The sequence below is a fragment of the Erinaceus europaeus genome, chromosome 14, assembly GCF_950295315.1.
Source record: "Erinaceus europaeus chromosome 14, mEriEur2.1, whole genome shotgun sequence".
In the NCBI taxonomy this organism is placed as follows: domain Eukaryota; kingdom Metazoa; phylum Chordata; class Mammalia; order Eulipotyphla; family Erinaceidae; genus Erinaceus; species Erinaceus europaeus.
In genome coordinates, this window is record NC_080175.1 from 41,325,147 (window position 1) to 41,337,803 (window position 12,657).

General features: G+C 46.2%; 1 protein-coding gene across 3 annotated transcripts in view; it reads right to left on the reverse strand.

The window, feature by feature from the left end:
* Nucleotides 1-12,657, reverse strand: part of ADCY1 (adenylate cyclase 1) — a 99,099-nt gene that overhangs the window by 15,860 nt on the left and 70,582 nt on the right. The gene's annotated exons all lie outside the window — the stretch shown is intronic.

Here is a 12,657-nt window from a genome sequence, read left to right on the forward strand (position 1 = left end):
CCAGCCCCCACACAGGTCTTTGTAATCACGCCAACTAATCCCCTGATGTACCACTGATCTGCCTGTCTTCTCTCCCTCATCATCTAGGGGCCAGGGTAGCAATCCAGGGTCAAGAGAACCCACACATTTCCCAGCAAGAGGGGAAGAGTGGTGGTACACATGGATAAATGTCCATGTTACCATGCACAAGGACCTGGGTTCAAACCCCTGGTCCCCAACTGCAGGGGGCAGGCTTCATGAGCAGTGAAGCAGTGCTGCAGGTGTCTGTCTCTCACTTTCTCCCTCTTTATCTCCCTCTCTCAAGTCCTATTGAATGGAATAAACTTTCTAAAAATAATAATGGGCAATGGGAAGGGGGAGTCATCCTCATTTCTAGGGTCTTATCTTGGCCACTTCTTAGAGACCAGACGCTGCCAGTAGCTCTTTCTGAGGTTTGCAACTCCCCCTGCCCCACTCCACACAAACACACATGAGGTCACTGGCCTGAGAGCAGTCTCTCCTGTGCCCAATGCACTCATGGGCACTGCACCTGCTAACCCGACCCCCATGCCCTCAGACCTAAAAGGTGCCAGGCACTTGGTTAGTTACTCATTCTGGGACAAAGTCCACCTCCTACAAGGTACAAAGCTAGCAGAATGTTTCTATATGTGAAGCAGCATGATGAGTCATCAAACCTGAATGTGGTAATAACCCGTGGGGGGTCTCTGGCCTGCCCACTGAGAGTCACTTCTGCAAGGTAGCCAGCCTGAGGCGTGTGTCACTTGGTGGCCAGGTGACATGCTCTATAAAATAGGTAGGTATACATGGGACCAGGTGGTGGCACACCTGATTGAGCACACACATTAACTCCCTGATCCCCAACTGCAGGGAGGAAGCTTCATGAGCAGTGAATCAGGGCTGCAGATGTCTCTCTTTTTGTTCCCCTATTTCCCCTTCTCTCTCAATTTCTCTGTTTCTATCCAATAATAAATCAATATATAACATATTTTTAAAAAATATATAGACAACCAATTTCAGAGTCATTATTCCTATGTATAAAATAATCCATTAAAAATTTGGGTGAGAACATAATTGAATGGCTACCTGTGTATAAGAGTTGGGAAACTGAGAACATAGGAACTAAATGAATTCTTTGCTGAAGTGATTGACAGTTTGGGAGAAAAATTCAAACAAAATCACAGGTTGTGATGAAATTTGTGTTCACTGAGAAAGATTTAACAGATTTGAACATCAGAGGAAAGGATGTCAGGACTGCAGGGTGAATGCCATGGTCTCTAAAATGGAAGAGGAGGGTGGAGCAAGGCTTAAGAAAAAAAAGAAGGAAGAAGAAGGAGGAGGAGGAGGAGAAGAAACTTTGTGAAAAATGTCAGACTCCGTTACAAAAGTGACTACAGAAGTAATGGGAATATGAGAAGAGAGAAAGAAAGGAACTAATGTCTGAAAAAAAAAAAGCCAAATCCGAGAAACAGAGTACACATACTTAAAAAGTAGAAAGAACACCCAACTTCTTGAACCCCAAAATGATCTGCACTGAAATACATCATCATAAAATTACCAAAGGAAAACATTGATGCTACAAAAGAAAAAAAATAATAAAGATAGCACTATCTAGTCCTCATCACACTGCTCAGAATAAATGCTACAGGCTAGAAGAGCATGGGATGACATATTCCAAGTGCTAAAAGCCAAGAAATGCCAGCCACAAATATTGTATCCTGCAATACAATGGGGACATAGGCTTTCTCATACATAAAAAAACCAGTGAAGTTTGACACCTGCCTTACAAGAATTAGAGAAAGGAGTTCCACAAGACAAGAAGAAATGAAAGAAAACAACACCCTGCATAAAATGAGACATAGTAAAACAGAAACAACAGGAATGTGACAACAATGAAAGGGGAGGAAGAAATTACTATAATCAGTACGATCAAGACAGTTACCCAAGTATATGCAGTAAGTTGAATATAAACCTCATGGTAAATACAGGACAAAATATGGAGCAGAGTCATAAAATAAAAGCATGTAAAAATAGAAAGTCACCAAGGAAAATCATTCAGATGAAAAGATAAATAGAAGTGGGAGAGGGGGAATAAGAGAAATAGAAAATAACAAAACAACAGAAAACAGAATGGCAAAAGTAAGGTATATTTAGCAATGATCACCCTAAATATGAATGGTCTGAACTTATGACAAAAGACATAGAATGACTCAATGAATTAAAACAAAACAAAATAAAAGTGGGGGTGGCACACCTAATGGAGTACACATGCAACTATGCACACAGACCTGGATTCAAGTCCCCAGCCCCCACCTGCAGAGGGGAAAGCTCCACAAATGGTGAAGCAGTGCTGCAGGCATCTCTCTGTCTCTCCCCCTTGCTATCTTCCCCTCCCCTCCCAATTTCTGTCTCTACCCAAATAAATAAATTCAATAAAATAGGAAAATAAAAACAGGATTCATCTATACTATCTATATGAGAAACTCACATCCAATACAAACATAAGCATGGGTTCAAAATGAATGAATGGAGCAAGGTCTTCCAGGCCAGTAATACAGAGAAAAGAGCAGAAACTGCTATTCTCATCTCAGAGAAAACAGACTTCAGTAAAAAATAATAATAATAATAATAATAATAATAATAATGACAGAAGCACCTAAACACGCAAAACAAGTACCAACTGGCTTCAAGAAATACATCTATTATTATAATAGTAGGGAATCTTAACACATCGCTTACAGCAAGAGACAGATCATCTGGATCAAAAAAGAAAATCAACAAAAAGCAGTAGACTTAGATAAAGAGATGAAAGCAATGGATATACACAGAAAACTTCCATTCCCAAGGAAACAAACAAACACACGTTCTTCTCAAATGTACACAGAACATTCTTTGACCCAGGAACCGAGGCTGTGTTCACTATGAATGACCTGGGGGGAAGTGCTGACCTCATTTTATCTAGAAGTGACTTTTCCTCCTCTGTCCTGCAGTGACATTTGGGAGAGTCAGATTGCCACTGTCAGCTCTTTCTTTAAACATTGGGAAAGTGTGTTTGTCAATTTCCAGAACACTCACTACAAGTAGACCACATCATGTTTCATAGTTAAGGTTGTCCAGAGAAACTCACAGGACACAAGCAGAGATACGGGAAAATAGCTATGATGAGAGGATCATCTATTATTTATTAGCAGGTGATTATGGAGGTGAAAGAGTCTGTTATTTACTGTTTTCAAGCTGGAAGCCCTAGAGTTGCAGTGGCCAACTCAGCTAGAACCCAAACGCAGAGAAGTGGGAGCACTGAGGACAGAGAATGGAAGTCCCAGAGCTCAGCAGCTGGGCAGAAAAAAGTATTGAATTTCTCCTCCCCCTTTTTGTTTTATTAAGCCCTCAACAGACTAGCAGAGGTCTCCCCACATTGGGGAGTGCAAACTGTTTTACTGAGTCCATCTGTTGAAATGGTAATTTCCTCCAGAATATTTGGCCAACTATCTGAGCACTATGTGGTCTAGCTAAACTGACACATAAAACAAACCATCACAGATGCCAGCTTTCAAAACTCCACTGAACTTTCCTGTGTGTCTTCCTGGGTGTGTGCACCCTTTGTTGGAGGATATCAGATTTTGAGACCTGCCCATTTCTGGTAAAGCCCAGAATAATAGAAGTTTTTGCACAGCACAGAACTCTGAGGATGAAGGCTTAGGTTAGAAGGATGTGTCCAGGGGGAGTCGGGCTGTAGCGCAGCGGGTTAAGCGCAGGTGGCGCAAAGCACAAGGACCGGCATAAGGATCCCGGTTTGAACCCCGGCTCCCCACCTGCAGGGGAGTAGCTTCACAGGCGGTGAAGCAGGTCTGCAGGTGTCTATCTTTCTCTCCTCCTCTCTGTCTTCCCCTCCTCTCTCCATTTCTCTCTGTCCTATCCAACAACGACGACAACAATAATAACTACAACAATAAAACAACAAGGGCAACAAAAGGGAATAAATAAATAAAATAAAATATTAAAAAAAAAGTTTAAAAAAAAAAAAGGATGTGTCCTAATCTTGGGGCTAAGTTTTGCACATTGCATTTCTTTGATATTTCAGCCTCACTGATAGTAAGGTACTCTGGGAGATATGTTGCAGGGACATGACATAGTTAGATCACACAGCTGCTTCCCTGCAAAGGCAACAAGGCTGGAGGTGTAGGTAGGACCAGACACCCATGCAGAGAAGACCCTGCTCATGATACTAAAACCCCAACAATCTTCACTGACTAGCTTCCTGCATCCCAGGGACCAAGTGGGCCATACAAGTCCATCTATTAGAAGAATAACACCACTGCTCACTCACCACCACATAAAAAGAACTGACATGTATCACTTCTGACTAGGACCCTCTTCCCCAGCTCGGGCCACAGTGGTTGAGGACACATGTGTCCACCAGCCATGCCCAAGACAGCCTCACCATGTGTCTCTCACTGACCCACAGCGGGGAGGACATTTCAAATCTCTTTTCCAGATCTCTGAGTCCTGATGACTGATATTCCAGGGTGCCTGTTACAGTGGCACAACCTCATGTATCCTTATAGTGCTGGGCTTGTAGAGCAGTCCTGAACAGCTAAGCTGGGGCTTTCCCACCATCTTTCTCCCTTTCCCTCCTTGCATGATGTCCCACATGAGCGTCGTGCAGGAAGGAGACACAGCCTACTACAAGCCTCCCCTTAGCCCTGAAACTCTCAGGAGGTGTGCAGCCACTGCGCACGCTTCACCATTGTCTGCACTGAGGCTATACAACATGGAAGTGTTCACAGACTAGTCTGGAAGCTTTCCCTCAGATATCACTATCTCAAGAGCATTTGACAAGCTAGTCTGACCTCTGTAGTGATGAATGGATTCATCTATGTCAGCAGCTAGGGCAGTGGATACCTCACGGAGACGGAGCATTTGCCCCTTCCCGTCAGCCTAATCCAGCTTCACATCCTTGAATGAGGATGTCCACAATGACCCCAGCAAGCTTGGCCATGGCTCTGGAGTGGGAAACTCTCCCAGAACAGGGTGTTCACCAAGGGCACAGGCCTCCCGTCCACACATGCCCAGGCTCTCTCCCATGAGCTGTTGCCAAGCTGGCTGCCCCCTGCCCTGTGCTTGCAAAGGCTTGTGTTTAAAACAGAATTCCTGAGGCCAGGTGGTGTTGCAGCTAGTAAAAACACATGTTACTATACACAAGAGTCCAGGTGCAAGTTCTAGGTCCCTACCTGCAGGGATGAGGAGGAGATTCACAAGCAGTGGAACAGTGCTGCAGGGGTCTTCTCTCTCTCTCCCTCTCTCTCTCTCTCTCTCTCTCTCTCTCTCTCCCAAAGAAAGGGGGGCAACTGGGAGCAGTAGAGCTATGTAGGCACTAAGTCCAAGTGACAACCCTGATAACAAAATAATAATAATAATAGAGAGGGCTGGGTGGTGGCACATCTGGCACTGCACACAAGATAGCATGCACAAGAACCTGGGTTCAAGCCCCCACACCCCACTTGCAGGGGAGAAACTTCATGAGCAGTGAAGCAGCACAGCAAATGTCTCACTTTCTCCCTCTCCCCTCTCAAGTTGTTTCTGTCTCTATCAAAAATAAATAAATAAAAATGAATTATTTTTTTAAAATAATAAAAATACAGGATTCCTTTCCAGTTTACCTTGTTCAGTTTAGTCTATCTCCCCAGCCTGCCAGGTCCCTGCCACCTGCCCTTGCAAACCACAGGGCCATGGTCACAGCAGCAAATGATGATGTGGAGAGAAGAGGAGGCATCATGCAGGAGAGGGCCTGGGTCCCCAGGGTGGGGCACCTGAGGATATTACTCCACCCTACCTGCTCCTCCAGCCTCGGCACAGGATGATATGCTGTGATGAATGTGATGGACAGACTGTGTCCGGGGTCATTCCGGATCAGGCCTGCACTCCTCTCTGACCCCTCAGCCCTTCTGTCTGTCCTGCCAATCCCACCACTAACAATTCTCCACACCCCCATCCTGTCCATTCCAGCCTGATCCATGTGCATTCCTGACTGTTCAGAGTTACAGGCAGAGTGACAACACCTTTCCAAGTCAGCATGTGTTCCAGTGAGTCACATTTCTGGCATGTGCATCTTACATCTGTACACCACGAGGGAAAGTCTGCTCTTGCAGTTCTTGAAGAAGTCAAGGAATTAAAAGGGTTGTCCCTGTCTTTCATTAACTGACAGAGTAAATGCTCATAAGCTTTATTTGTATAGGTGTGTGTATGTGAGAGGGAGAGGGAGAGGGAGAGGGACAGAGACTGTTTGCATGTGTCAGGGGTTCTCTATGGAGTCAGCACCTAGTTGCTTCCCAATCTCCAGGGAGCAAGGCATACAGATCCAGGCATACTTCCTCCTGGCTCACAGCACCTGGGACACATGAGGACAGCACCTGTCACAGGGCCTGGAGCCAATGTGCCAGGGAGTATGTAGGATGCCCCAAGACTGCCCACAGTCATTCTAGTCTAGAATAAATACTCAGGCTGGGGAGACAGCATAATGGGTCTGCAAAAGACTCATTCCTGAGACTCTGAGGTCCCAGATCAATCCCCAGCACCACCATAAGCCAAAGCTGAGCAGGACTCTCACCTCCCTAATATATATATATATATGTTTAAAAATAGAATAAATACTCCTCTGTTCCTCTCTGGGTGTGGCTAAAGGCTATATTACATAGGAATAAAGTGTTGCCAATTAACTCACAGGAATATTTTTTTTAAAAAAGGCATACACTAGAATTCAAGAATATTAAGGACCCAGAAATTAAGGTTCAAGACATCTAAGTCACCAGATTCAAAGAAGCAGAAAACTCCAACACACACTAAAAAGAGTGATCAGTGTGGACATTCAAGGATATAGAGGATGAGATTGCTGAGACAAGACTAAAACAATTACTACAAAAGTATTCCAGATATGCCAGGGGCTGGAGGCAACGTTAGGGACTGGATGTCAGGTTCTGGAAGGGTAGGGACAATGGCCGGCTGCCCAGGTCAGATGGGAAAGTTACTGAGGTTGCATAACTCCAGGCTTGGAAAAAAGCAGGCCCACTCATGGAAAAGATACCCTACCTCTAAAGGAACAGAACAACAGAGAGGACGCCCTGACCCACAGCAACGCTTGAGCAAGTCTTAGCTGTGAGCCAGGCTGAGGCCAAGGGGAACTTACATGGCCGGAACTGACCACACATGACAACAGAGCCTAGAGACCATGGCAGTAGCCCCTGGCACAGGACCAGACCAGTCCAAATAGGCAGACTCAGCTAACCCATCAAGTCAGACTTTGGGAGGATAGATACAGGGGTCTGCAGGATGCCCCATAAGGGTTGGCAGAGAAGACTATAGTTCTCTATCTTGAATGTGCCCATTTCCCATTCTCTCAAGAAGTACACTCCACTCCCCAACTCCCTATGCCTCCCTCTCTCTGTAAATTTTGTGAAGCCAGGAAGTTCTGTTTCTGAGACTGCCTACTTTCTGTCCTGGAAGTGTACAGCCTTTCTGAGCCTTTGCTTTCTCAAGCCATTCTCTTCCACCTGAGCATGTGCTTATTCTCTCTCTCTCTCTCTCTCTCTCTCTCTACACACACACACACACACACACACACACACACACACACACACATTTCTGCAAGGAAGTCCTTTTTGCCCACTGGCACTGTGTCACTCCTGAACCCATTCCTGAGGACTGCCCTGTCCACCAAGGAGACCTCCAGCAACAGAAACATTTTAGGTAGAAGATACGAAAAAGAGGGGACATGGTGGTGTATCTGGTTAATTAAGTGCACACACTACAGTGTGCAAGGACCCGGGTTCAAGCCCCTAGTTCCCACCTATAGGGGCAGGGAAGGTTTTATGAGTGGTGAAACAGGGTTGTTTAGTGTCTCTCTGTCTTTCTCCCTCTCTTTCTCTTTTTTTATCTTTATTTATTTATTTATTGGATAGAGACAGCCAGAAATCAAAAGGGAAGGGGGTAATAGTGAGGGAGAGAGGGAGAAAGACACCTGCAACACTGCTTCACCACTCACAAAGCTTTTCCCCTGAAGGTGAGAACCAGGGACTTGTGTATATACACACACTTGAGATCAAGCTGAACAAGAGAAAAGATAAGTATGGTACACCTCTCCCTGTCTATCTCCCCCTCTCCCTTCTCAAGATCTCTCTGTCCTATCTAATAAAAAATAAAGGAAAAAAAGGAAGGAAGGAAGGAAGGAAGGAAGGAAGGAAGGGAGGGAGGGAGGGAGAAAGAAAGATCCACCAGGAGCACTGGGCTCACTATGTAGGCATCAAGCCCCAGCAATAACTCTGGCAGCATTAAAAGAACAAGAAGATGCCAACCGGACTTCCCTGGGCAGACTACCCCACCAATGTGTCCCGGAGCCCTGCTTCCCCAGAGCCCCGCCCCAGTAGAGAAAGGGAGAGACAGGCTGAGAGTATGGATTGATCTGTCAACACCCATCTTCAGCAAGAAAGCAATTACAGAAGCCAGACCTTCTACCTTCTGCACCCCATAATGACCCTGCATCCATACTCTCAGAGGGATAAAGAATAAGAAAGCTATTAGGGGAGGGAATGGGATACAGAGTTCTGGTGGTGGGAATTGTGTGGAGTTGTACCCCTCTTATCCTATGTTTTTTGTCAGTGTTTCCTTTTTATAAATAAAAATTTTAAAAAAACCAAAAAGAATAGTTGATTTTGATTTTGTTCTGTTTTTAAATTTATTATTATTATTATTTTACTAGGGCACAGAGAAATTGAGAGGGAGGGAGAGACAGAGGAAGAAAGAAGAAGATTGAGACCTGCAGCAGATGGGGACCCGGGGCTTGAACACAGGTCCTTGTGCATAGTAATATGTACAGTCAACTGGATGGGCCACCACCTAGACCCAATAAGCAGATTTTGAAGACAGGACTGGAATAAATGTAAAAACTGAATGGCACAATAAAACAACAAAAACAGAGCACTGGCAATGTGTGAAAACTACAAGAGGCCTAGTATGTGTATAAGTGAAAGGCAGAGAGAGTGATAAAAGTACCAAAAGAAACAATGGATACCTTTTCCAAATTTACTAATAACTCTAAACTCCATTGAGGAAGGTCAACACAACTCAGAAAAATAAGTGAGAAAAGCCACATTAGTGTCCATCATTAATAAACCAGTCAGAACCAGTGTTTAAGAGAAAAATCTTTTAAAAGTCACTAGAGGTTCATAAAGTACATATCATTAACAGAAGGACAAAAATAAAGATGACAGGAGACATAATGGTAGGAAATGATGCAAGAGAGAGGGTGGGCCACCTTTGAACTATTAGCATGAAAAATCAACTTAGAATCCTATCTATTCCCAAAATACACTTCCAATCATAAAGGCAAACCAAAAACTTTTGGGATAAAGTTGAAAGACTTGAGCACCACCTGCTGCTGGCTGAGGCCTTAGGGGCCAAGGACCCAAGGCTTGCTTGGCTTGAGAAGCAGCAGACCTCTAAGAAATGCCAAGGCACAGCCTTTCAGAAAGAAAAGAAGAACAGACAGAAACACGAATCTGAACAGAAGAGAAAGCCCCAGGTCTCATCATGATGCAAGTGGATGACAACATTCCTTTTTCTTACAAAACATATTTAAAATGCCATGTAGACATCAAAAGGTGCAGACTGTCGGCTCGACAGAAAGTCCTGGGGTATGACAAACAGCACGGTGTTGACGATTAGTAATAATATTCTATTGCACATTTGAAAGCTACCAGCACAGTAGATCTCAAAACTTCTCAGTACATAAAATGTTTGTTGAAGTTCTGACGGTGATGGACATTAACCAGACTTACTGTGATGGCCCTTCACAGTCTATATACATAGTGAATCATTATATTGTACATCTGAAACTATCTGTACAATGTCACAACGCCTCAATCACAAAGGAAATGGACGAATTTTTACTAGTCAAGGGCTACAGAGAGGGTAAGAGTCTCCTGTAGGAGATGTTCACTGGGAAGCAAGCTGCTTTGTGACAATGGAAATTGAAGTTGCCATGATGGTGATCTCCTCTCCTGAGCTCAGTTGTCCTACAGCACAAGTGTCTTCATAGCAGCAGGTGAGGAGGCTGAGGAAGAGTTCCTGGGAGAGAGCAGCCCATCTGTTGTGTATCCCTTCCAGGCACGAGCCTGGTCTCAGTAAATAAGTAAGACCCAAAGTCTCTGACTTGGCCAGTTAATTTTGCAATAGCTCTCAGCAGGTGCTCTGGATCTCTGTGACCCATTTACACACACACACACAAACACACACACACACACACACACACACACACGGCAGGAACATGGGGCAAAGTGCAGGAGGCGTGTTTTGCCAGGTCTGTGAGCAGGCAGGGTACTGCCTCTTGGTTTCTGTGGAGAAGTTGGCTCATGTGTTCTGTGCTGGCGGCCTCCCCCATGACATACAAAGCTGCTCTCTTGAGTTGGATTTCCTGGAAAGCTCCCTTCAGGGGACTGCAGGAGGCCCCAGGGGAGGGAGTCATATTAAGTAGCATTAAAATGGGCACCAAGGCCCAGAATAGCCCCTGCAGCCCAGCCAGAGGACAATGTTCCCCCAAGGTCCCAGCAGGAAAGGCCCACAGCCAGAGCCTCCCCCAGGCCCTGGCTACTAGGCTTAGCCCAAGCCCATCTGTCTAACTCTGCATAAGTGTCCATAACTAGGAGACCCCAGAAGGGTCAGGTGATTGCTAGGTAACATGTTTAGTTCATGGCCAATCGGATAGGTTCTTGGCCAGCAGCTCAAGTTCAGAGGCTGCTCTCTGCCACCTGAGTGGCTCTGACCACTGCTAGCTACCGGGCCTCCCCTGCAGCTTGCTCCACCACTCACCACCCTGGGGCCAGCAGGAGCTGGGAGAGCCAGCTGCACCCTCCAGCTCAGCTCCTGCACGATGGCCCTGTAACCATGGCCGAGGTGACTAATCCTGTCCTTCCCGGTCCTGTGGAATCCTGGGTACCACACCAACATGGGTTACCCAAAATGCCTGCCCAGAGAGAGTTCAAGTGGCATTGGCAGTCTTTAAGTCACCTTAGCACACAGGCCTGAGACGAATGCCACCTACCCTGCAGTGTCCTGGGCTGATGGCCAACAGTGGCTGAACTCATGGGACCACGTCTAAGACACTCATCTGAAAACAGAGAGGGGACCCTGCCATCATGGCTGTGGACAGGTGGCCAACCCTGTCATGGGGCAGAGGAGACCCTGGGCAGTGAACTCTCTCTTGGTTCTGGGATCCCTCAACAGCAAGCCTGGTTGATACCCTTCACACAGTCACCTTCTGGCCTAGAGGCTCAGCTGCAGTGCCTTCTCCTATGAGCCTGTCCTCTGCTCTCACAGACAGCTCCTGGTCCTCCCACAACCACATCTCCAGCCAAGAAGTACACAGCAGTACTGCTCTGTCTGCATTTGGTCTCTAACACATGATGGCCGTGGCAGCCCAAGGCCCTCCTGGAGTGTAATGGAGCCACATGCTCCACTAGCCTGCAGTGGGCCGGGCATTCCTATGCTGTCCAGACAGCCTGGCCCAGAGAGCCCTGCCTCACTGGCACCTGCCCTGCCCAGGCCCACCTCAGAGACTTGAGTACCACCTGCTGCTGGCTGAGGCCTTAGGGTCTGAGGACCCAAGACTTGTTTGGCTTGAGGAGCAGCAGAAGCAAGCTGCCCAGGCAACAGTAAAAACCTGAATGCCAGGGCCTGGCATCCCATAGGCCTGGGCACAGGTGTGCCCGCCAGGGCCTGGGTCACACAATTGTGCACGAGGCAAACCTTCCATGTCATTGCCCCCCTCCCTCACTCCCAGCCAGACTCCCACCCCCAGTCAGGGCCCAAGAACACAGTCCACTCTATAGTGGGGTCCTCCTATTTCTGTGCTCAAAAGTTTTCAGAATACTTGTTATAAACAAAGACATGAGGTGCTGGGCAGTGGCACACTCAGTCAAGCACACATAGTACTAAGTGCAAAGATCCAGGTTCAAGCCCACGGCTGCCCACCTACAGGGGGGTCACATCACAAGCAGTGAAGCTGGTGTGCCAGTGTCTGTCTTTCTCTCTTCCTCTCTATCTCCTCTTCCTGTCTCAATTTCTGTCTGTCCTATCCAATAAAATGGACAAAATGGCCACCAGGAGCGGTGGATTCATAGTGCTGGCATTAAGACCCAGCGATAACCCTGGAGGCAAAAATAAATAAAATGAAATATAAAAAATAAAATAAAATAAAGTAAACAAAGACCCAGTTGGAGGCTAAGTTCATTCACTGAGCAGGACACACGTGTTGCTATACATCAGGCCTGGATTGTAGTCCCAGCACCCCATAGAAGGTGCCATGCCACTGGAGGAAGTTCTGGTACTGTGGCATATCTCTCTCTCTCTCCCCTCCTTTCCTTTATCTAGAACCCTGCTCCACTCTGGCTAATAGTGGTACAGAGGATTGAACCTGAAACCCTGTAGCCTGAGGCATGAGAATCTTTTTGCATCACCATGAATACTGTCAGCCCTCCCCCCAAAATTTACTTATTTATAAGAACTAGTGAGTTTTGCTCGTTTTCCAGAGCACATCTTAGCTCTGGCTGATGGTGATGCTGGGGACTGAATGTGGGACCTTGGACCCTCAAACATGATAGTCTTTTTGCA